The 12,894-nt window shown below is 38.7% G+C and overlaps 1 protein-coding gene across 12 annotated transcripts in view; it reads left to right on the forward strand.

Annotated features, from left to right (window-relative positions):
* The window catches only part of RBPJ (recombination signal binding protein for immunoglobulin kappa J region), a 114,368-nt gene that overhangs the window by 69,125 nt on the left and 32,349 nt on the right, over positions 1 to 12,894 (forward strand). Inside the window, exon 1 of one of the 12 annotated variants that reach the window (XM_054553796.2) lies at positions 11,232 to 11,353. The exons of the other annotated variants lie outside the window; for them this stretch is intronic. The gene's annotated coding sequence lies outside the window, so the exon portion shown is untranslated. Of the gene's footprint in view, positions 1 to 11,231; positions 11,354 to 12,894 lie in introns of those variants that run through there. 12 annotated transcript variants of the gene reach the window in all.

Here is a 12,894-nt window from a genome sequence, read left to right on the forward strand (position 1 = left end):
GTTAAAATTCTTCAAGCAGAAGGATGATCATACTAGATAGAAATCTGATTCTGTACAAATTACCAATATCAAGAACAAGAAAGGTGACATCACTATAGAGTCACAGATGTTTGAAGGATAATAAGCGAATATTATAATTAACTTTTTGCCAGTAATATTCAGCTTTTGAAGAAATGCACACAATTTCTTGAAACTAGCAAACTACCAAAGCTTACTCAAGAAGAAACAGGTAACTTGAATAGTCCTATATTTAAGGAAATTGAACTTATAAACCTTCTGACAAAACTTCAGGCCCAGATGGCTTCACTGTTGAATTCTATATATTTAAGAAAAAAATTATCTCAATTCCATACATACTCTTTCAGAAAACTGGAGAGCAGTACATACTTCTCAGCTCATTCTGTGAGCATAGCATTACCCTGTTGCGAAAAGTAGGCAAGACATTACAAGAAAATGAAATTACTGTCCAGTATCCCTTGTGAACATAGTTATAAAAAGTCTTAACAAATTTTCAAATGGAATCCAAAAATATATTAAGGGGATGATACATCTTGACCCTAGTGAGCTTTATCTCAGGAATGGAAAACAGTTCATGTAATTCAGTATATTAATAGAACAAAAAAGGAAAATCATATAGTTATCTCAGGGGATTTAGAAAAAGCTTTTGACATCCATTTTTAATAGAAATTCTCAGCAAACTTGGAAGAAAAGAGAATTTCCTCATCATAGGGTGCCTATGAAAAAACTACATTTAACAACATGCTGATTGGTGAAACACTGAATGTTTTTCCTCTAACATCAGGAACAACACAAGGATGTCTGCTTTCACAGATTTCATTTAATATTGTATTTTGAGGTACTATAAGGCCAGAAAAAGAAATGAAAGACGTTTTGATGGGAAAGAAAGAAGCGAAACTGTCTTTGTTTGCAGATATCATGATCATCTGTATAGAAAATTCTGCGGAATCTTGCTACTAGAACTGATAAGTGAGTTTAGCAAGGTAGTAGGATACATGATTAACATACACAACTAAATTGTATTTCTGTATACTAATGAGCAATGGGAAATTGAAATTTGAAAGCAATGCAATTTACACAGTATATGAAAATATATGTAATTCCTCAGGAAAAGTGTGACAAAAGGTGCAAAAACTCTACATTGAAGACTACCAGACATTACTGGGAGAACTTGAAGTCCTAATTAAATGTTCTTCAGGTAGAAGACCTAATATTGTTGAAATGGGCTGGGTATGATGGTTCACACCTATAATCCCAGCACATTGAAAGGCCAAGGTGTGAGGATCACTTAAGGCTAAGAGTTTGAAACCAGCTTGGGCAACAAAGTGAGACCTTGTCTCTACAAATAATAAAAAAAATTAGCTGGGCATGTTGGCACGTACCTGTGGTCCCAGCTATATTGGGAAGCTGAGGCAGTAGGATTGCCTGAGCCCAGGAGGTTAGGGCTGCAGTGATCCATGTTTGTGCCCCTGCACTCCAGCCTAGATGACAGAGCGAGACCCTGTCTCAAATAAATATATATGTGGTTAAAATGTCAGTTCTCAAATTGATCCTGTGGATTCAACACAATCACAGTCAAAATCTCAGCAGGCTTTTTTGTAACAGTTGACAAGCTGTTTCTAAAATTTATGTAGAAATGCAAACAACCTTGAAAAAAAGCAAAAAGAACTTACACTGCCTGGTTTCAAAACTTACTATAAAGCTATGGTAATTTAAAGTATTGTATTGGCGTAAAGATAGCTAAGTAGACCATTGTGACAGAGTAGTGGCCAGAAATAGTTCTTCAGATATATGGTCAGTTGCTTTCCAGTCAAGGTGCAAAGGCAATTTAGCTAGATTTTTTTTAAATGATAGTCTTTCTAACAGTTGATTGTAGAACAATTGGATATCCATTCCTCCTTCAACCCGCCCCCCACACACAAAGTAACTACAGTGTATACATAGTACCATATTAAAAAGATAGCTCAATGTAGACCTAAATGTTAAACTTTAAAGTATACAGCTTTTAGAAGAAAACATAGGAGAAAATGTTGTTTATTAGGCTAACATTTCTTAGACACTAAAACACAATCTATAGAAGAAATTGATAAATTTTACTTCATCAAAATAAAAAACGAAGATGAAAAGGACTCTGAAAAGTAAATAATAAGGAAAAAATCCATTTTTAAAGGGCCGTAATGGTCTGAACAGATACTAATCCAAAGAATGTGTGAATATGACAAATACCCATTAAGGAAGTGCAAATTAAGACTACAGTGAGTGTGTTAGTCCCACTGGTTTGCTGTAACAGTGTACCATTAACTGGGTGGCTTATAAACCACAAATTTATGTCTCATAATTCTGGAGGCTGGGAAGTCTAAGATTAAGACGCCAGTGTGTTTGATGTCTGTTGGGAGATGCTTCCTGGTTGATAGATGACTGTCTTCTTTGTGTGTCCTCACATGGCAGGAGGGACAAGGGCACTGATCTTATTCTTGAAGGCTCCATCCTCATGACCTCATCACCTCCCAGATGCCCCACCTCCTATTACGTTTCAACATAGGAATTTTGGGGGGACACATACACTTTTTAGCAGTTAGATACTGTTAATACTATATACCTGCTAAAATGTCTGAAATTTAAAGGACTCATCATGGGAACAGCTAGTACACTGGCAGTGGGTATATAAAGTGGTACAATAATTTTAGAAAATAATTTAGCACTTTCTTAAAATGTTAAACCTCTACCATATGGCCTAGCTATTCCATTCCTACATACTTAATCAAGGAAAATGAAAACATCTGAATACAAAGCCCTGAACACAAATGTTCATGTTAGCTTTAGTTGTAGTAGTCACACATACATAACCCCAATATCCAGCAACAGGTGAGTGGATCAACAAATTGTAGTGTATTCTACAGTGAATTTCTATTAAGCAGTAAGAAAGGAATGAACTTGATACATGCAATAACATAGATGGATCTTAATTATATTCAATTTTCTAAATATATCAGGGAAAAAGAATATGTACTGCATGATTCCACTTACATAGAATTATAAAAAATGCAAACTGATCTGTACTGACAAAAAGTAGATCAGTGGTTTCCTGGGGATAGGGGGAGGCAGGAGGAAAGATTACAAAAAGGCAGAAAGGAAACTCACAATTGTGAATACCTTTATTTTGATTTTGGTGATGGTGTATGTACACATGCCAAAACTTGTCACATTGCACACTTTAAGTGTATTTTATTATATTTCAATTAAATCTCAATAAAGCTGTTAAAAACTTAGAAGCTTTTATACTTGAAAAATATTCTGAAATATTCTGAAAGGGATTAGTGTATCTTCTTGGGAAAATTCAGGTAAGTTTTTTTTGTTTTTTTTTTGTTTTGTTTTGTTTTGTTTGAGACGGAGTCTTGCTCTGTCGCCCAGGCTAGAGTACAGGTGCCTGCCACCATGCCCAGCTAATTTTTAATTTTTAATAGAGATGGGGTTTCACTGTGTTGGCCAGGCTGGTCTTGAACTCCTGACCTCAAGTGATCTGCCTGCCTTGGCTTCCCAAAGTGCTGGGATTACAGGTGTGAGCCTGGCTTCAGGTAAGTTTTATTTCTTTTTAAATCTCTGAAAGAGAGCAAACTACAGATTTATATTGTTTATTATTGAAGCTGAAATAAGGCAGATTTAGCAAAAAGTTTGTATAACAGCAAATGGAAATGTAAAATCAGTGACCAAATCTGTGATAAAATTTTATTTTATTAAGCACAAACTTGGACATCTGAAATTTTCCCCTTTGATAATATAATTTTAGGTACCATCTGGCCTTTTTTTGTTTTGTTTTGAGAGACAAAGTCTGGCTTTCTCACCCAGGCTATAGCACAGTGGTGTGATCTTGGCTCACTGCAACCTCCGCCTCCCAGGTTCAAACCAGCCTCCCACCTCAGCCTCCTGAGTAGCTGGGACTACAGGTGCACACAACCATGCCTGGCTAATTTTTATATTTTTTGTAGAGACAGGATTTCCCCATATGGCCCAGGCTAGTCTTGAACTCCTAAGCTCAAGTGATCCCCCTGCCTCGGCCTCCCAAAGTGCTGGGATTACAGGCGAGAGCCACCACACCCTGCCTTGAGAATGCTTTTTAAAATGTTTTTTTTCCCTCCATTTCTCCTGTAAAGAATATTCAAGTTAGGAAAATTTTAGTATCTTTGATTTGATGAGAAATATTTTAACGTTTTTTCTCTCCATTGGGGTGCAGAGAGTTTAAAATTGGGCAGATTTTATTCCTTAAAAAAAAAAATCTTTGAAACACTGTTCTTACTCCCATTTTCCAAATTAAGCAATATTGAAAAAGCATCCTGTTGTGAAGGTCATCTTTTAGATAGTGTTCTAAACATAGTTCTGCCTACACAGAGTTTAAACTTTTGATTGAGGCTCGTTAATAATATATACTATTCAGTGTTACTATGGATTCATTTTTTGTTTGTTTGTTTTTTTGTTGTTTTTTGAGAATGGAGTCTCACTCTGTTGCCCAGGCTGGAGTGCAGTGGCGCGATCTCTGCTCATTGCAAGCTCCGCTTTCCGGGTTCGTGCCATTCTCCTGCCTCAGCCTCCCGAGTAGCTGGGACTACAGGTTCCCGCCACCACACCCGGCTAATTTTTTGTATTTTTACTAGAGACGGGGTTTCACCGTGTTAGCCAGGATGGTCTTGATCTCCTGACCTCGTGGTCCGCCCGCCTTGGCCTCCCAAAGTGCTGGGATTACAGGCGTGAGCCACCACGCCCAGCCTGGATTCACTTTTTTAAAAAAAAAATTACATTCAGGATGTATATGATAGGAATAGGGTGTTGGCTTTTAAGGACATCCCAATCTCTTGAAATACTCCCTTTAATATGGCCCACAAGTATAACTTGACTGTCAGTTCAAAAAAAAAAAACCAAATAGAATAATCAGATGTTATATAATGCATAGAACAATTATTCTTGTATTGTTGAGGCTTTTAGAGCCTCAAATCATTTTGTCATTTAGAGCCTGAAAATCTTAGTTGCAATGCAGTTAGGCATTGGTCTTCAGGAGTTCTTAGTGTGTCGAGTGGAGGTGCCTGTTTCTTAGATAGGAGTAGGCCTGAGCTCTGAAGTGCTTTTTTTAAAAAAGAGATATTACTTGACTTAATACTCTGTTGTACTAAGTGATTCTGCTCTGTTGTTAACCAAAAGGTAAGACTGGAATCCTGAAGACTTCTAAAGAAGGTAATCTTAACCTTCTCCCCTACAACACTCCAGACTAGTAGCCATTAACTCATGCTTTTGCTTGAATCCGTTTAATGTCATGAGGTTTTCTTCATGAAAGTTTACCATTTCTTCAAGGTTTGTTGTAATTGTTGTAACTATTTTGTAGTGTTCTCTCACTAAGAATATTTTTTCTCTGTCACTTGGCCTAACACTTTTTGCAAAGCCCATCTTCTGTTAGTCTCCCTGCCATACCTCTCTGTTCTCACATGTACCTCCATTGTGGCCATGGTCAGATATGGAAATAATCAGTTTCTGAAATTCTGTTGGCTTGCTTTGGAGGTTGCCTCAGACCAAGTAATAATACCTTAAGGTGAAGGTTAAGAAACTAAGCTCCAGGCCAGGCATGGTGGCTCAAGCCTGTAATCCCAGCATTTTGGGAGGCCAAGGCAGGAGCATTGCTTGAGTCCAGGAGTTTGAGACTAGCCTGGGCAGCATAGGGAGAATTACAAAAAATTAAAAGAATTAGCTGGATGTGGTGTTGCCCGCCTGTGGTCGCAGCTACATGGAAGGCTAAGGTGGGGTGATCCCTCTAACCCAGGAAATTGAGGCTGCAGTGAGCCAGATTGTGCCACTTTACTCCAGCTTGGGTGACAAAGTGAGAATCTGCTTCAAAAAGACAAAAGAAGAAATTAGCTTTATATCTATTGTCCACGTTAACATGGGTGCTATGGTTTGGATATTTGGACCCTCTAAGTAGCATGTTGAAATTTGATCCTGAATGTTTAAGGTGGGGTCTAATGGGAGGTGTGAGTCTGGCACCTCCCTTCCCTCTCTTCCTTCCTTTGTTGCCCTGTGATCTCTGCCTGCTAGCTCCCCGTTAGCCATGAGTGGAAGCACCCCGAGCCGTTCACCAGATGCCCAGTCTTCCAGTGTGCAGAACTGTGAGCCCAATAAACCTCTTTCTAAAATAAATTACCCAGCTTCACAAACGGACTAAGACGATTATATGTTCATATTTGTCTACTAATTTAGGGATTGCATTGTCTTTGAGAAAACCCCTGTTCTTTTTGAATCTCTTCTCTTCCCTATCCATAGCATATAATTATTAGAAGCTTTTTACCACTGCCTAATGAGAAACTCTTAAAACAGTGTATTTTCTTTGTCTACTCTGGATTATGGTTAAAGTTTCTGTTTTCTGTGCCTGTTTCTCTTTATGATTCATCTCCTCACTTTGAGACAGGAGAGCATCCACTTTTAATTGTGAGCATAGGTAGGCAGAGGTTTCTTTGCATGACAGGTAAAATATTCATGTTTCAACCTAGTCATGTATTTTATTTCATCATAAGACACCTATGAGTAACAAACACCACGCAAAGTAGGTAAATGTAAAATGAATTTAAATTGATAGTCAAATTAAAGCCTAAGATTGATCTGCTACATGAATAGTAATGCGTGACCTTTGCTATTAGTCAACTAATTAGTCCATAAATGGGTAAATAATTCATATTAAAAAGGGTTGCAAATAAGATTCAACTTTACTTAGACCAGTCACATGTTTGTAGGGCATCTTGAGGGAATAAGAGAATGGAGTAGAGTAGGAAGGGACTATGCGGTCTGATCCCTGGGATTCGAAGTGTCAAGTTTGCATCAACCAGGATTAGAAATAGAAGAACCAAGATGGTGACTTGCCTTTGATTGTCAGCACCTCATACTATTTTATGTTCTCAGATTCCTCTAGTCCCAAATTTTTCTGTACATAAGATGTAAAGCCTTAAGTAGCAAAATGGCTTATTTGTACAATAACCTTTTAAAGCTAATAGAACACAGATGTGTTGATGACCCATTGCTCTCAATGTAACGGCCTATGCCTATTTGGGAGTGGGAGGCGGGGAGGGGAAAACCAAGAGCTTGTCAGAATTTGAAAGGATGTGTCTCATAGCTGTGTGACAGGATTTGAAGCAATTTACTTACTTATCTACAAAAAACTTCTTGTGGAATTTTGGGACATTTTTACTTCTGCTATAAAAAGAGAGGATTGAAGTGAGGTTTGCAGGTGTTTCCTTAGGAACAGGACCTGTACTGTTGTTTAGCTTTGGTCACTGATAGATGTAGACACTTAGTACAGCAGCCTCAATGTTTTATTGTATTACAAGGGCACCAGGACTTTGTTGACTATTGATAGTGTCCCTAGATTGTCATTTTCAAAACTGGTCCTCAGGCAAACAGTAGTTCTCAGGAAGCTTCCTTGGGAGAAAAACAAGGAGATCTTAGTCTGGTCTAATAGCTTGGAAAATGAAGCCTACAAATATCCCTCTCTTGAAGATTTTGCTTAAGGTTCTGAGTAGTTCTGCCATGAGTTAGTTTCACTTTATTTTATCTGATTTCACTGAAGCATCTTTGATTGAGACACCCTCCTTTGTAAACCATAATTATTGTGGAGCTCACTTTGAGAAGAAGTGTCTGAGACAGTGTAAAAGGCGAGACTGCCAGAATCCGACAAAAATAGGGTAGTTCTTCAAGGTTTTGTGGGGGTGCATATAAATCTGGATGCCTTTTGGAGGCATCCCGAAGTAGATGTGAGAAGAGTTGAGCTGAGCTTTCTGAGACCTCAGTTGTCCATAAGTCAAGTTTTGAGGAAGAATTTTATAAAAAATCTTGATTGAATGTCAGCCGTGCAATATACTTAATTGATTTAATTAGAATTCTGTTTTGCAACTTTTCCTTAAAAACTTTTAAAAATTGTCTGCAGGGATCAACAAGCATTTTCTGTAGCATCAAGTAGTATATATTTTAGGCTTTGAGGGCCACGTACTATCTCTGTTGCATATTATTAGTCTCTGTTTTGTAACTCTTTTTTTGTTGTTGTTGTTTTTTGAGACAGAGTCTCACTCTGTTGCCCAGGCTGGAGTGCAGTGGCGCGATCTTGTCTCACTGCAACCTCCGCCTCCCAGGTTCAAGCGATTCTCCTGCCTCAGCCTCCCAAGTAGCTGGGATTACAGGCGTGTGCTACCATGCCCAGCTAATTTTTTGTATTTTTAGTAGAGACAGGGTTTCACTGTGTTAGCTAGGATGGTCTCAATCTCCTGACCTTCTGATCCGCCTGCCTTGGCCTCCCAAAGTGCTGGGATTACAGGCGTGAGCCACTGTGCCCGGCATTGTAACTCTTTGAAAATGTAAAAGGCATGCTTAGCTCCTAGGGGTCACAAAAACAGACTGCTTTGTGATTTGATGACTGTGGCCTATTGTGTTTCTCAGTATGCTCTTCAGTTCTTTAAAATGTTTACATGTGTGATATTGTGTGTGTGTGTGTGTGTGTGTGTGATTACTTTGAAAATTCTTGATACAACAAAAATAAGTCTCTTCATTAGAAGACAGAATTCATTTTGGAACTTTTATTATTTGGATTTTAAAGTGACAGTGGTCCAATTTGAGAAGTGCAGAGAGTGAGCCTGGAGGTAAGGATGACTGGACCTCCCATCTTTGTGACGGTTTTCTCCCCTTCCCTCTCTCCCACACTCCCTCCACTTACCCCTTGGACCAATCACAGAGGTGTCTAAGAGTGTGGTGAGAAAGTGAGGAAGTCTGTTTTCAGAAGAATGGTGATTAGCACCATAAGGACACCACAAACTCACCGCTATAATTAATGTCCTAGCGGGAGATGTGGTTTGTAGTGTTTTCCATATGTCTTGGCCCTCAGAACTCCGTTTTAAGGAGGATCTTGCCTCCAGGAATTTACTTTGAGAAACACTAAGCTATGGGTTAAATGTACACTTTACTAGCATGGCATTTAAGGCTTGAGCCAGTCTCACCCCACCCTGTCTTTCCAATCTCATCTTTCAGAATTCTGTTTTTCTTTTTGGAAACAGAGTCTTGCTCTGTCGCCCAGGCTGGAGTGCAGTGGCATAATCTCAGCTCACTGCAACTTCTGCCTTCCACGTTCAAGTGCTTCTTTTGCCTCAGCCTCCCAAGTAGCTCGGACTACAGGTGTCTGCCACCACAGCCGGGTAATTTTTGTATTTTTAGTAGAGATGGGGTTTCACTATGTTGGCCAGGCTGGTGTTGAACTCCTGACCTTGTGATCTGCCTGCCTCAGCCTCCCAAAGTGCTGGGATTACAGGCGGGAGCCATCTCGTCCAGCCCGTCTTTCAGAATTCTGTGTGTTATATACTTCAGCTACTTAAAAGTATTCAGTTTATAGATACTAGGTTTTTTTGCAGTGCATCTTTACATTTTCTTCTTGGCTTTTTTTGTTTTAAGAAACTTAGTAATTAAAAATTTCCCTTTATATCCAAAATTTTAAAAATCCTGTAAAGAGACAAACTTTTCTGCCGTAACCTTAGTTATTCCCGCCACCACCCCTTTTCCTTATCAGCCAAGAAGCATGACTTATGTTCATTGCACTTTCTTCCCTTCCTTTCATTTTGTAGCTTACTTCAGTGGTGTTGCCTCACCACCAACCAGCTCACTGAGAAGATTCTAATTAAGCTGTTCCATTTATGAACTAATTGTCAAATTTATGAAGAGTTTCTAATCTTTATCTTTCTTGACTGTTCTGTAATATTTAATAACATTGATTATGTTCCCTTAACTGAAGTTCTCTTTTACCTTTACGCGGGGACCAGGTTCTTCCCTTTTTTTGCAGACTCCCATTGCCTCCATTGGCATAACTAGTAAAAGTAGATCAATTAGAAACAGCACATGAGCTTATCTTAACATTCATGGATGTTTCACTGTAGTATTCTCTTTGTGGTATTTTTCTTTCCTTTTTTTTTTTTTCTGTGTAAAAAAAGTTTGAATTTTATAAGGCAAACCACAGTCAAAAAATTGACAAAGGTAATCACAGATTAAACATGCTGAACCAGAATGGTATTTGCCATAATTCCATAATTTCATGTTAGTAAAATTATTTTTGATAACAATAAAATCTTTTTTTGTTTTGTTTTTTTTTTTTGAGACGGAGTCTCTGTCGCTCAGGCTGGAGTGCAATGGTGCGATCTTGGCTCACTGCAACCTCTGCCTCCTGGGTTCAAGCAATTCTCTGCCTCCCGAGTAGCTGAGACTACAGGCGCGTGCCACCATGCCTGGCTAGTTTTTGTATTTTTTGTAGAGATGGGGTTTCACTATGTTGGCCAGGCTGGCCTCCAACTCCTGACCTCAATTGATTTGCCCACCTCAGCCTCCCAAAGTGCTGCGATTACAGGCGTAATCCAGTTGGTTTTCATTTAGAATGAAAATTTTATGTAAGAAATCATTAAATGAAATTAGTAAACAATAGACTTCAAAATTTACCTTATGTTTTAAAGTGTTAAAAAAAACAGTTCAATAATAAAACGTAGTAATTCTATGGTCAAGGATTCTTCAGCACCTGTAATATGTTTTTCCAATAATAAAATTTTCAGTATTTTTTAATTTAAAAAAAAAAACCTGGATGATTGTGATATCTTACCACTGAAATTTTTTGGATTTATCTCAGTAGTTTTCAATCCATGTGACCATCTCACTCCATCCTCTTTCTTGACATCTGGCACCATCTGGAGACATTTTTAGTTGTCATAATTCAAGGAAGGGTGCTACTGGCACCTGCAAGGTAAAAGATAGTGATGCTGCTACATATTCCTACAATGCACAGCGCAATCTCTCCACAGCAGAAAATGATTTTGCCCAGGATGTCAGCAGTGCTGAGATAGGAATCCTATTTCTTGACACAGCCTTCCTCTATTTGGATGAAAAGCATATGGGCTATTATTTGACAGGCTTTACTATTTATTGTGTTTCTTTAGAGTATGTCGTCTTGTTTTACAGCTCCTTAAGGTGCAGAAAGTCATTGATCAAGCTTTAATTGCCAGAGAGCATAATTTTTAATGTTTAATATTCTGTTTAATAAAGCGAAATTTATTTTTACTGTTGAAAGAAGCTATTTGGCAAATTACTGTTATAGGACAACTGTTGTTCATGATTACCTTGAGGCTCTAGTTACTTTTTCAGGAATTTGTATTCTAAACATGAAGAAAAAGACAAGGAAAACCAGAGCTGTCACCCTGCATTCATCATAAGCACCGTGAGATCTTTGAACTGTGAACAGTTACATCCAGTAGTAGAAGCCAGCAGAATGCCCAGTGCCTAGAATATAGTAAGCTTTCGATAAATCTTCAGTGGGAAGATGGATAGTTGTGCAGTTTACTTGGTGTACTTGCAAAATTTGTGCTTTGCACATTGGGTAACATGCCTGATCCTTCATTCCTAGGTCATTTTCAAGTTTGCTCTCAAAGCCTCAGTGGAAGTCCCATTTTCCCTCCCTCTTCACTTTGTGTACTGTTGAAGGTTGAAGTCTTCTTTCTAAGGAAATAATAGTAATAGCTCAAGGCTACTGGCACTTGCTTTCTGTCAGTCTGTGGGACTAACTTACTTTAAAGTGTCCCCCTGCCCCCACCACCAATACGAGGCATTACAGTCTTTATCTTACAGGTGAGAAAACTCAGGCTTAGTGATTGACAGACCCTTAGTAACAGACCCGGATCTATTTCACACCAAAGCTATACCCCTAACCACTAACAGTATGATTTTGTCCTCACAAGCTAGGCTACGTAGATTTGAATCCTCACTCTTCAGTATCATCTTGGGAAAGTTACTTAACCTCTACCCAGTTTCTAAAATGTACATAATAGTGTTACCCTCAAGGTCATTGGTTATGTTAATACATGCTTAGAAGAGTACTGGAAGAGTGATTGCTTACTTTTAGCTCGTTTAATGATTATAACTAAAATCTTTGTAGGAAGCATTTGTGACTGCCTCGGATATTATCAAATACCAAGTTTGTGTCCTGTTTTACCTGAGTTGTCATGAAAGGGATAGAAATGTAAAATATGGATCTTGCCTTTAAAGACTTTGTAGTCTATCTGGGAAGACAAGAAAAATAAACACGAAACCTGACAAACACAATGCAGTTACTGCTAAATGATGTAATAGAGATTACAAATACAAATAGAATTTAGTATCCGGAAATACACTTAATGGCTTAAAACTATTCAAATATATAGTAGCTCTTCAAGTTTTGTGCTGAGAAATTTTGTGCCAGTTTTGTCAGGATATTGGCCTTCTCTTAGCTTTGCTTTTGTTTTCTTTTTCTTTTTCTTTTTCTTTTTTTTTTGAGAGGGAGTTTCACTCTTGTGGCCCAGGCTGGAGTGCAATGGCGCAATCTTGGCTGACTGCAACCTCTGCCTCCTAGGTTCAAGTGATTCTCCTGCCTCAGCCTCCCAAGTAGCTGGGATTTCAGGCATGCGCCACCATGCCTAGCTAATTCTGTATTTTTAGTAGAAAGGGAGTTTCTCCATGTTGGTCAGGCTGGTCTCGAATTCCCGACCTCAGGTGATCTGCCCGCCTCAGCCCCCCAAAGTACTGGGATTACAGCCGTGCGCCACTGCGCCCAACCTGCTTTTGTTTTCTTATTCACCCTGAACTCTATGTTCAGTCACCTGACTTTGCAACACCTCAAATCCCTCATCATGTTACCCTCTCCAGACTGCATCTCTAGTACCCAGCAGTTTGAGAGTGTGGTCTCCCTTTTCCCTCCCTTGGAATGTTAGTGGGAATTGGCACCATTATTTTTGGATTCCAACATTAGCTGGTCCTTTGATACCAATCTTCAGTTGTTTTATTTGTCCATAGTTAGCT

The sequence above is a fragment of the Pongo abelii genome, chromosome 3 (genome assembly GCF_028885655.2).
Source record: "Pongo abelii isolate AG06213 chromosome 3, NHGRI_mPonAbe1-v2.0_pri, whole genome shotgun sequence".
Taxonomy (NCBI): Eukaryota; Metazoa; Chordata; class Mammalia; order Primates; family Hominidae; genus Pongo; species Pongo abelii.